Source organism: Rhinatrema bivittatum, unplaced genomic scaffold, assembly GCF_901001135.1.
Source record: "Rhinatrema bivittatum unplaced genomic scaffold, aRhiBiv1.1, whole genome shotgun sequence".
NCBI classification, from domain to species: Eukaryota; Metazoa; Chordata; class Amphibia; order Gymnophiona; family Rhinatrematidae; genus Rhinatrema; species Rhinatrema bivittatum.
Genome location: NW_021821470.1, coordinates 27,145 through 39,829, shown reverse-complemented (window position 1 = coordinate 39,829; position 12,685 = coordinate 27,145). Strand labels below are relative to the sequence as shown.

Genomic DNA, 12,685 nt, shown 5'->3' with positions numbered 1-12,685 from the left:
CTGAAGCGAGACACTAGAAGGATCCAGGCGAGTAGGAACTCCGATGCTGGGATACTCACATCCGAAGCCCCCTCGGCTGGCAGAGGAAGACATCAGGGTACGGGCTGAAGCAGACACTGTAGACAAGGCTGGACGGGAACATTGCACTGTCCATCAGGGCGCCCTACTCAGCCCACCCATGGGACTGAGTCGCAGACCACCCTGTCCCAGACGCGCCCTACACAGCCCTGAGAGGCTGGTCGCGGACCACGCTGAGAAGGAGGGCGCGGGAAGACCCAGGCGAACAGGACTCCGATGCTGGGAAACTCACATCCGAAGCCCTTACGGCTGGCAGGCACAGGAAACAAACATCTAGGCAGGGTCAGAGACAGGCATCCAAGGCAGAGGACACTGAAATCAGGAACATCAAGCAGAGAGACAGGACAAGGCGCCATCAAACATGGAGGACCTGGATCGGCCTAGGTTACAGGCGACTGTAATGCTCAGATCCAAGGCCAAGACACAGTGAACAGAAAGTCCTTAAATACAGGAGGTAGAAGGCAACTCCCTGGGAGGGCTTGCCAGGACCGCCCACCGCTGGTCCTATAACTAGGGTAGAGCGCTGCGGGCCGCCCATAGGGAAGGGCGTCGCCCCAACAGGAAGTCCAAACACTGAGGCTGCAAGCCACCGGCATGCCTCGGAGCAGCTAGGCCTCTCAGCCCTGGAGCAAGTCCTGGATGATGCGGCAGGCGAGCCCAGGCCATCAGAGCGGCCTCTGGAGGAAGGTAGAGACTCCTGCAGCGCAGCTCTGCAGGGGGGATCGCAAACATTACTTAGAGCTTAGTATGATTGTCAGCTATACTATATTCAGCAATAGTGCTATTATTCCTAAATTTTATCCATTAGTAAAAGATTCTACAAAGCGTCAGAAAAAGAGTGAGATTGCAGTGCTCACAATGCTAATGATGATGTGAAAGAGTACTTACGAAAGATCCATTGTAGTTGATTTCAAAACTTCGACTCCTTGCAGAGGACTATGAAAAAGCAATTGCAAAGTATTAGGGAGGACATTAATAGAAGACTAGTCAGGTGATCTTTTCTTCCATACGGTAGCTGAATTTGCTGGTTAAAAATGCACAAAGGGTTTTTCATTTACTACATTTGCATTACCACAAACTAAGCAGTTTAACTAGGAACTATGTTGTGATTGCTAGAGCCTCTGTGGGGAGTTTTACCAGATCAGTTAATAGTGGGGGTGGAACTAACGCTCTCAACAAAGTTGATTGTCCTTTGCCTCTTTAAAACGCCCATTTTGTGTTTTCAAGGTGTTTGGTGGATTCTTAGGGCAACAGTGATAGTGACTCCTGTGGGCAGGAGCCCCGCGGGGAACTGTAGCACCAGGCTAGACTTAGATGCACAACACAGAGAGAATAACTTTATTATGCAGCTTGTAGAGTTTACCAGAGGTGGCAATAGAGAGGTTTCTGTAGCAACAGTCTGGGATCCTCAGCGGAGGAGACCCATCCCACAATGGTGCTGTAAGGCTCCGATGCAGATATTCAGTGAGAAGCTGTAGGTGGGACAGACTGGAGATGTTAGTACTCACTCTCTTTTAGCTGTAATGATAGAGTTCCCAGCAGGCAGAAGAGTTGGTAACAGGCACCAGGATAGACACACAGGCCCTTGAGGAGCGAGTACCTGGATTCAGGATAGGCACCTGGAAATAAGCAAAGGGCCCCCAAGGAGCAGGTACCCAAGTTAGTATAACCCCGGAGGGTGTAGAGAGCTTCCAGCAGCAGCGAGAAGTGGCAGAGCAACTTAGACCGGATGAATCCAATCCTTGCTAACTCAATGGTGGTTAGCAAATGGGCAGGCTAAAATAGTTTGGAAGCAGTGATGTCACTCGAGGGGGACGCCCCCAAGGTTTCACGCCAACACTGCAATAAAGACATGAGGTGTACGTGCATGCGTGCCCTAGGAGGCCCTCAGGTATAGAACATGGCGGGACGCCATGGCATAGCCACTTCGGGGACGCCGGAGGGTGCAGCAAGGAGACGCTATGGATGCTATTCTCCCGAGGCTGGTCGAGAAAGCATAAATAGAGGTGAGGCATGTGGGACATAGCCGTCTGAGTCCGACGGACGCAACGATACCCCCCCTTCAAAGGGCCTCCTCCAGACCTCCTACCTGTTCTTAGTTTCCGTGGATGCGATCGATGATACTGGTTCAGCATCTCTTTGTCCAATATATTAGCCATAGATTCCCATGAGTTATTTTCTGGTCCATAGCCATCCCATGACATAGCCCTCCCTTACATCAAGTATAGCGTCAACTTTGTACTCAATGTCTTCTTCTGCATCAACACGAGGGGGATCTGGTGTCTTGGTGCTGAATTTGTTGGAGAATGAGCGGTTTCAGTAATGAGACGTGAAACGCGTTCTGGATCTTCATCTGCTGGAGGAAGTCTGAGACTGTAGGAGAAGTTGCCAAGATGTCGGAGGATGGATAATGGTCCGACAGTGTGGAGCGAAGCAAAGCAGATGGCAACTTGAGTCTAAGATGCTTCGTACAGACAGCCAGACCTTATCACCAGACTTAAATTCAGGAGCCTTGCCGTGATGAATGTTATAGTCTCTTTTTTAGCTCAGATTCCAGCTTTGATGAGCACTCTCCTTGGTCTTCTTCCAAGTGTTGAATCTATCGGCCGTGGCCTTGAGCTGCCTGGGACGACACTGTTAGCGGAAATGGCAAAGTGGTGAAGGTAGTCATCCTATACCATATACCAGTCGATGTAGTGGATGAAAATTGATGGAAAACTCAGCCCACGGTAGTAGTTCAGCCCAGTCATTCTAAGTGAAGAGATGTAGGCTCTGAGGAACTGCTTGAGGGTATGGTTCATCCTCTCAGTTGGGCCGTTGGCATTGAGGATGGTAGGATGAAGTGAAGTCGAGAGTGATATCAAACTTCTTGCCAAGTTGTTGAATCTCATTCTTGTCTCTATCTGAGACAATGTGCTTTGGTATTCCATGCAGGTGGAAAATGTGGCTGATGAAAGGTTTGCAAGTTCACTGGATGATGGTAAGCCAGGAAGTGCCACAAAGTGAGCCATCTTTGAGAATCTGTCCACAGTTACCCATATTGTGTCATTGTCCCTTGAGGAGAGGTACGTCCACCACGAAGTCCATGGCAATGTGAGTCCAGGGCTCATCTGGGACTGGTAACGGTTTGAAGCTGCCCCAAGGACATCCGGGCGGAGGTTTCTGTCTGGACACAGTTGGTACAGGCCGCTACATAGGCAAAGATGTCTTCTCTCATAGACGGCCACAGTAATATTTCTGTAGCTTTGCCAGGGTCTCCTTTGACTGGGATGTCCAGCCAATTTAGAGTTGTAAGCCCACGCTAGTCCTTTTCTTCCAGAGGTTAATAGGCACAATCGTTTATCTGTAGGCACTGGGTGAGTGGTGATAGCATGACTCTCTCTGGGTCAATGATGTGTTACGGAGAATCAGGCGCATCCTCAGAAGGAAGGAACGAGATAGGGCATCCGCTCTGCTGTTTTTATCTCCAGATCGGTATTTCAGGATGAAATCAAACCTGTTAAGGAACAGGGCCAAGCTTGCCTGCTATGGTTGAGGCAACTGGGCGTGACGAAGTTATTCTATAAAAACCGTGATCTGGTGTTGAGTACCTTCAAGCCAGGATCTCCACTCTCTTTGAACACCATCTTTATCACCAACAAATTCTTTATCTCCCGAATCTGTAGTTCCCTTTTCTGCCGGTGTGAATCTTCTGGAGAAAAAGGAACATGGCTGCAGGATCTTGGAGTCACTGGTTTGACTCAGCACAGCCCCTACACCAACATCAGAGGCTTCCACCTCTACGATGAAGGGGTGTGTAGGATCCGGGTGATGGAGTCAAGGCTTGCTAGAGAAAGCATCCTTTAGCTTTTGGAAAGTGGGTTGACAGCCCTCTAAGACCAATTGGCAACAGTGGCATCCTTCTTTTGTCAGAGCTGTTATGGCACAGTTAGTGATTGAGTAATTCTTAATGAAGGTTCTATAATAATTTGTAAATCCCAGAACCTTCCTGAGAGCCTTGAGACCAGTAGGTTGAGACCACTTTTGAATGCTCTCCAGCTTTTGTGGGTCCATTTGGAAGCCCTTGTTAGACACTAGTTACCCTAAGAAAGGTACAGATTCCTTGTAGAATTTGCATTTGGACAGCTTAGCATATAGACGGTTTTCCCGCAGTCTGTATGACATCCTCAATGTGGGTATTCAGATCTTGCGAGAGAAGATCAGGATATCGTCCAGTATACAACGACACATTGGTAGAGTAGGTCAATGCAAGGATGTCATTCATCAAGATTTTGAAGATAGCTGGGGGCCATTGCAATAAGCCGACAGGCATCCACCAATACTCAAAGTGTCCATCCCTGGTGTTTAAAAGCTGTCTCCATTCATCGCCTGAAAGAATGCGAACAAAGATTATATAGCTCCTTTAAGATCCAGCTTGGAGAAGATCGTGGCCCCCTATAGTCTGTCAAATAGCTCTGAGATAAGGGGTTAAAGGATAGTTGATCTTTGATCGTGATCTCGTTTAGACCACGATAATCAATGCATGGACATAGGGTTCTGTCCTTCTTCCCCACAAAGAAAAAACCTGCTGATGCAGGAGATTAAGATGGGCTTATGAAACCCTTTTGAAGATTTTCTTGGATGTATTCAGACATTGCTTTATTTTCTACCACCGAGAGGGGTAGACCTGTCCCTTAGGTGCTTCGGATTTGGTTTTAAATTGATAGCGCAGTCATAAGAACTGTGTGGAGGCAGTATATCAGTGGCTTCTTTAGAGAACACATCTTGAAATGATGCGTACTGAAATGGTAACCCAGGCATCAACCAGAATCGTAGGCATACAGTGGTAATGGTGAAACTTCCTTCAGGCACTTGCCATGACAATCAGGACCCAATGTGAAAGCTCCAGGGTAGCCCAGTCGAATTGCGGCATGTGCTTTTGTAGCCATGGTAGCCCGAGTACCAAGGGGTGCATAGCCTTCTCTAGTACAAATAAGGAAATGGATTCTGTATGGAGAGCTCCAGTCCTTAAACTTACTGGTTCCGTAAATAGGGTTACTTCACCCGGTAAGGGTTCCCTATGGATAGAAATAACAGAAGCGGAAGGCTTAATGGTAGTAGTGGGGATCCGCAGATGTTCCACTAGATGTCTTAGTATAAAGTTCCCTCCTGCCTCCAGAGTCCACTAGGGCAAGAGTCTGGAATTCGAGTGGACCGCTTCTCAAGGAGACTGGGAGAGAGCGAGTGGAGGAGAAGGTGCAGTTAGACCTAAGAAGAGTCCTCCCACAGACTTAGGTCTGGCCATTTCCCGGACAGATATGGCATGTCTGTACTGTGTAGAGATGTAAATCATGTCCTCGATCGTCTTAACGATCAATTTCGGCTGGGAGGGGGAGGGAATCGTATTGTTGCCGTTTTGGGTGTTTAAAGTATCGTGAAATCGTGAAAATCGTGAGCCGGCACACTAAAACACCGTAAAACCCACCCCCGACCCTTTAAATTAAATCCCCCACCCTCCTGAACCCCCCCCAAAATGCCTTAAATTACCTGGGGCTCCAGCGGGGGTCCGGAACGGCCTCCTGAAATTGAATCATGTTGTCTTCAGCCGGCGCCATTTTGCGCCGCCATTTTGCAAAATGACGACGCAAAATTGGCACTGGCCATAGACCAACACGATTCGACTGCAGGAGGTCGTTCCGGACCCCCGCTGGACTTTTGGCAAGTCTTGTGGGGGTCAGGAGGCCCCCCCCAAGCTGGCCAAAAGTACCTGGGGGTCCAGCGGGGGTCCGGGAGCGATCTCCTGCAGCGAATCGTTTTTCTGGACGGAAAAAACGATTCGCTGCAGGAGATCGCTCGTTTTTCCGTACGGAAAAACGATTCGCTGCAGGAGATTGCTCCCGGACCCCTGCTGGACCCCCAGGTACTTTTGGCCAACTGGGGGGGCCTCCTGACCCCCACAAGACTTGCCAAAAGTCCAGCGGGGGTCCGGAACGACCTCCTGCAGTCGAATCGTGTTGGTCTATGGCCGGCGCCATTTTGCGTCGCCATTTTGCAAAATGGCGGCGCAAAAATGGCGCCGGCTGAAGACAACACGATTCGATTTCAGGAGGCCGTTCCGGACCCCGCTGGAGCCCCAGGTAATTTAAGGCATTTTGGGGGGTTCGGGAGGGTGGGGGATTTAATTTAAAGGGTCGGGGGTGGGTTTACGGTGTTTTAGTGTGCGGTTTTCCCGCCCTCCCCCTTCCCCTCCCCCTTCCCCCGATTTACGATTTTTTGACGATAAATTGGGGGAATTGTTATTGTATCGTGGCCCTAACGATTTTTGATGATTTAAAATATATCGGACGATATTTTAAATCGTCAAAAAACGATTCACATCCCTAGTACTGTGTGTCCAGCTTGTCCACAATATATGCAGAGGCCTAATCTTCTCCACGTTCTTCTCTCTTTAGAAGTCAGGTGACTGCAGCCTAGTTGCATAGGTTCAACATCGCCAGCAACTAAATTAAACTGAGTAAGCTTGGGTATAGTCTTGACTCAGATTTCTCCCTGGCTAGGTCTCCTGGAGCCCTTGACCTCTTGAACCTTATCCCGAAGTCAGTGGTCAATCCTTGTGGCTAACTTCATCAGGTCCTCCAAAGTCACAGGCATTTCTCGAGCCACCATTTCATCTTTCAGCTGGGAGTTCAGGCCTTCAAAGAAAAGAGTCTTCAGGCATCTTGTCCCAATTCAACTCTGAAGCCAAAGTCTTAAACTCGATGGGGAAGTCGGGTAAAGGTTTATCACCTTGCTTGAGATGAACCAAATATAAATCCTGTGGTTGTGTACCTGGCAGGGTCGTCAAAAATGGATTTGAATAGTCATTGCGGTCCCACAGCGGAGAAGCCCAAGATAGTGCTCTTCTGTCCAAATAAGACAGGATGTATGTGGTCTTGGCATAAGCTGTGGGAAAATGGTTAGGTTGAAGAACAAAATGCATACAGCATTGGTTGATGAATCCTCTACATCTCCAGGTTTCCCATGAGAAGCGTGTAGGAGCAGAGAGAGATATAACAGTCTAAACCATCACTTCTGGTGGTGTTTCTTCTTTACCTGAGGTAGTAGAAGGCCACAGTCAAGCTATCCAGCAAGTTCTGTTGTTCGGAGATTTGCTGGGCCAGGCCTGGAATGGCCTGCAATGTGGTGAGCTGAGTCGAATCCATGGAGTTAGCAATCTGTTGTGTTTACAAGGTGTTTGGTGGATTCTTAGGGCAACAGTGATAGTGACTCCTGCGGGGAAGAGCCCCGTGGGGAACTGTAGCACCAGGCTAGATTCAGATGCACAAACACAGAGATAATAACTTTATTATGCAGCTTATAGAGTTCACCAGAGGTGGCAGTAGAGAGGAGTTTCTGTAGCAACAGTTTGGGATCCTCGGCGGAGGAGACCCATCCCACAATGGTGGTGTAAGGCTCCGATGCAGTGAGGAGCTGTAGGTGAGAAACACTGGAGATGTTAGTACTCACTCTCTTGTAGCTGTAATGATAGAGTTCCCAGCAGGCAGAAGACTTGGCAGCAGGCACCATGATAGACACACAGGCCCTCGAGGAGCGAGTACCTGGATTCAGGATAGGCAAAGGGCACCCGAGGAGCGGGTACCCAAGTTAGTAGAACCCCGGATGGTGTAGAGAGCTTCCAGCAGCAGAGAGAAGCGGCAAAGCAGCTTAGACCGGACAAATCCAATCCTTGCAAACTCAATGGTGGTTAGCAAATGGGCAGGCTAATTAGTCGGAAACAGTGACGTCACTCGAGGGGGACGCCCCCCGAGGTTCACGCCAACACTGCAATAAAGACGTGAGGCATGCGCGCGTGTGCGCCCTAGGAGACCCTCAGGTAGAACATGACAGGATGCCGCGCCATAGCCGCTCTGGGGACGCTGGAGGGTGCAGCAAGGAGATACTATGGATGCCATTCTCCTGAGGCTGGTGGGATAATGCAGAAATAGAGTTGAGGCATGTAGGACGAAGCCATCTGTGTCCGACAGACGCAACAGCTCAACTAGCAATAATGGATTCTGACTAACAAAGCAGCATCGTGAAGCAAGTTATGTCATACAAGTACATTTTTGTTTGTATTTTGCTACTTCTCTGGGGGAAATATACATTTAATAATGTTAATATATTTATAATTGTTCAGCTCTCTGGCCCCTGAAGTAGGCATAGAGCATCGAAACACTGACAGTGTCGGGCGGGCTCTACTCTTCAAAGAGACACTTATTATTGACATCATTTAAGATAGTCTTTGGACAGTATAAGACAAGTCGGAAATATTGTAGAAAAACTGATCAAAGAAAACATTGTCATTTAGGAGAGTTGCCTTGGACTACTAAACTTTAGCTAGTTCTTTAAGAAAATAAAAAATTGCCATTCAGGTTAGACCAAGGGTCCATCAAGCCCAGCATCCTGTTTCCAACAAAAGCCAAACCAGGCCACAAGAACCTGGCAAGTACCCAAAACCCAAGAAGATCCCATGCTACTGACGCAATTTATAGCAGTGGCTATTCCCTAAGTCAAATTAATAGCAGTAAATGGACTTCTCCTCAAGAACTTATCAAACCTTTTTTGAATCCAACTACATTAACTGCACTAACAACCTCCTCTGGCAATAAATTCCAGAGCTTAATGTGCATTGAGTAAAAAAGAATTATCTCCGATTAGTCTTAAATGTGATACTTGCTATCTCCTAGTCCTATTATTTGAAATTGTAATAACAGATTCACATCTACTCATTCAAGGCCTCTCATGATCTTAAAGACCTCTATCATATCCCCCTCAGCCGTCTCTTCTCAAGCTAAACAGCCCTAACTAGGGATGTGAATCGTTTTAGGACGATTTAAAATTATCGTCCGATAATTTTAATATCGTCTTTAAACCGTTTATGGAACACCAATACAATAGAGATTCTAACGATTTATCGTTATAAATCGTTAGAATCGTGAGCCGGCACACTAAAACCCCCTAAAACCCACCCCCGACCCTTTAAATTAAATCCCCCACCCTCCCGAACCCCCCCCCAAATGACTTAAATAACCTGCGGGTCCAGCGGCGGTCCGGAACGGCAGCGGTCCGGAACGGGCTCCTGCTCCTGAATCTTGTTGTCTTCAGCCGGCGCCATTTTCCAAAATGGTGCCGAAAAATGGCGGCGGCCATAGACAAACACGATTGGACAGCAGGAGGTCCTTCCGGACCCCCGCTGGACTTTTGGCAAGTCTCGTGGGGGTCAGGAGGCCCCCCACAAGCTGGCCAAAAGTTCCTGGAGGTCCAGCGGGGGTCAGGGAGCGATTTCCCGCCGCGAATCGTTTTCGTACGGAAAATGGCGCCGGCAGGAGATCGACTGCAGGAGGTTGTTCAGCGAGGCGCCGGAAGCCTCGCTGAACGACCTCCTGCAGTCGATCTCCTGCCGGCGCCATTTTCCGTACGAAAACGATTCGCGGCGGGAAATCGCTCCCTGACCCCGCTGGACCTCCAGGAACTTTTGGCCAGCTTGTGGGGGGCCTCCTGACCCCCACGAGACTTGCCAAAAGTCCAGCGGGGGTCCGGAAGGACCTCCTGCCGTCCAATCGTGTTCGTCTATGGCCGCCGCCATTTTTCGGCGCCATTTTGGAAAATGGCGCCGGCTGAAGACAACAAGATTCAGGAGCAGGAGCCCGTTCCGGACCGCTGCCGTTCCGGACCGCCGCTGGACCCGCAGGTTATTTAAGTCATTTGGGGGGGGGGTTCGGGAGGGTGGGGGATTTAATTTAAGGGTCGGGGGTGGGTTTTAGGGGGTTTTAATGTGCCGGTTTTGCGATTTTTTGATTTTTTGATTTTTCACGATTTTTCACAATATTTTACTCCCCCAAACGGCAACAATACGATTCCCTCCCCCTCCCAGCCGAAATCGATCGTTAAGACGATCGAGGACAACGATTCACATCCCTAGCCCTAACCTCTTCAGCCTTTCCTCATAGGGGAGCTGTTCCATCCCCTTTATCATTTTGGTTGCCCTTCTCTGTACCTTCTCCATCGAAACTATATCTTTCTTTAGATGCGGCGACCAGAATTGTACACAGTATTCAAGGTGCGGTCTCAACATGGAATGATATAGAGGCATTATGACATTTTCTGTTTTATTAACCATTCCCTTCCTAATAATTCCTTACATTCTGTTTGCTTTTTTAACTGCTGCAGCACACTGAGCCAACAATTTTAAAGTATTATCCACTATGATGCCTAGATTTTTTCCTGGGTGGTAGCTCCTAATATGGAACCTAACATCGTGTAACTACAGCAAGGGTTATTTTTCCCTTTATGCAACACCTTGCACTTGTTCACATTAAATTTCATCTGCCATTTGGATGCCCAATTTCCCAGTCTTGCAAGGTCCTCCTGTAATGTATCATAATTTGCTTGTGTTTTAACTACTCTGAATAATTTTGTATCATCCACAAATTTGATAACCTAACTCATCATATTCCTTTCCAGATCATTATAAATATATTGAAAACACTAGTTCAAGTACAGTTCCCTGAGGCACTCCACTGTTTACCCATTTCCACTGAGAAAATTGACCATTTAATCATACTCTCTGTTTCCTGTCTTTTAACCAGTTTGTAATCCATGAAAGCTCATCACCTCCTATCCCATGACTTTTTAGTTTTCTTAGAAGCCTCTCAAGAGGGACTTTGGCAAATGCCTTCTTAAAATCCAAATACACTACATCTACTGGTTCACCTTTATCCACATGTTTATTAAGCCCTTCAAAAAAATGAAGCAGATTTGTTAGGCATGACTTTCCTTGGGTAAATCAATGTTGACTGTGTTCCATTAAACCATGACTTTCTATATGCTCTACGATTTTGATCTTTAGAATATTTTCCACTATTTTTCCCGGCACTGAAGTCAGGCTCACTGTTCTATAGTTTCCCAGATCACTCCTGGAGCCCTTTTCAAATATTTGGGTTATATTGGCCACCCTCCAGTCTTCAGGTTCAATAGATGATTTTAATGATAGCTAACAAATTTTAACTAATAGATCAGGAATTTCATTTTTGAGTTCTGAACCATGCACTGCTGAGTGACTGTCAGCTTCCCCCTTGTTCTAGTTTAAAAGCTGCTCTATCTCCTTTTTAAAAGTTAGTGCCAGCAGCTTGGTTCCTTTCTGGTTAAGATGGAACCCATCCTTTCAGAAAAGTCTCCCACTTCCCCAAATGTTTCCCCAGTTCCTTACAGAACTGAAACCCTCTTCTCTGCACCATCATCTCATCATGCATTGAAACTCTCAAGCTCTGCCTGCCTCTGGGGGCCTGCATGTGGAACAGGAAGCATTTCAGAGAATGCCACCCTGGAGGTTCTGGATTTCAGCTTTCTAGCTAAAATCCTAAATTTGGCTTCCAGAACCACTCTCCCACATTTCCCTATATCGTTGGTACTCACATGTACCATGACAGCCAGCTCCTCCCCCACACTGTCTATAATCCTATCTAGGTGATGTGTGAGGCCTGCCTCCTTCACATCAGGCAAGAAAGTTACCAGGCGGTCCTCACGTCCACCATCCACCCTGCTATCTACATTTCTAATAATTGAATCACTAACTACAATGGCCAGCCTAACCCTTCCCTCCTGGGCAGAAGCCCTGGGAGACTTGTCCTCAGTGTCAGAACACTTGACTGTAAATCACAGGCACTATACCACAAAAACTTACTTGCAAATTTAAAGTAAAAATGGTACTGCCCATGTTGGTATCCCAACTGTTTCCTTGGACAGATTCCTCACAGAGATACTGGACACCAGAGTTTATTTAGCAACACAATAAATCCCTGTAGTTTGTATATTCTATAGTTTGAATATAGCCAGTTAAGATTAAAGTTCTCCATGTACACATGCTTAAATAACTGTACACCTGACGAGTTATATTCAAACTTTGCTGGTTAGATTTAAAAGTTATCCATCAAAAGTTATCCAGATAATGTTAGGCGTACATTCATCTGGAGACTGTCCTGCTGAATATCCATGAGAAGTTTTCCAGGAAAATGTAGCTGCAGATCATGTCCACTCACATCTTTTCTGGATATTATCCTGTATATAATAATAGTACAAATGAAAAAAATAAAATCAATAATAATAAAATGCACATAATACTTAATTTAAGGGTAATTTTAATATAAAACTGTAAATATATATGTAATGCCTGGGCTGATAATCCTGAATAAAGACCCCAGGAATCACATCTTAAACAGTTTCTTAAGTTCTACCTTTCTATGATATTAAATTTTATCAAACAATCCAGAATTCCCTGAACAGGGGAACAGTTGGGGCGGTGGTGCAGGAGGGAGAATAATCTTCTAGGTCTTGTGCTTTGCTTTTACTCAGATCCTTCTGTAAAGCACTCTTATGGTAAGGCAGGTAATAAAGAAAGTTGAATAGGATGGTGGAACCCATCTCCCCACTACCTGAAATTCAGCCACAAAATGGGCCAAACATGAACTAAACAAATTGAACCAAAACTATCTTACCTGACATCATTGTAGCACCTGCTCTTTTCACTGCAGAAAATGTGAGGATGTTGCAGTAAGTACACTGGGAGTGTCATTTTACAACAGTGCAGAGT

At 46.9% G+C, this 12,685-nt stretch overlaps 1 pseudogene; it reads left to right on the top strand.

The window, feature by feature from the left end:
- LOC115082680 overlaps positions 1-12,685 on the top strand; it is a 54,691-nt pseudogene that overhangs the window by 25,115 nt on the left and 16,891 nt on the right.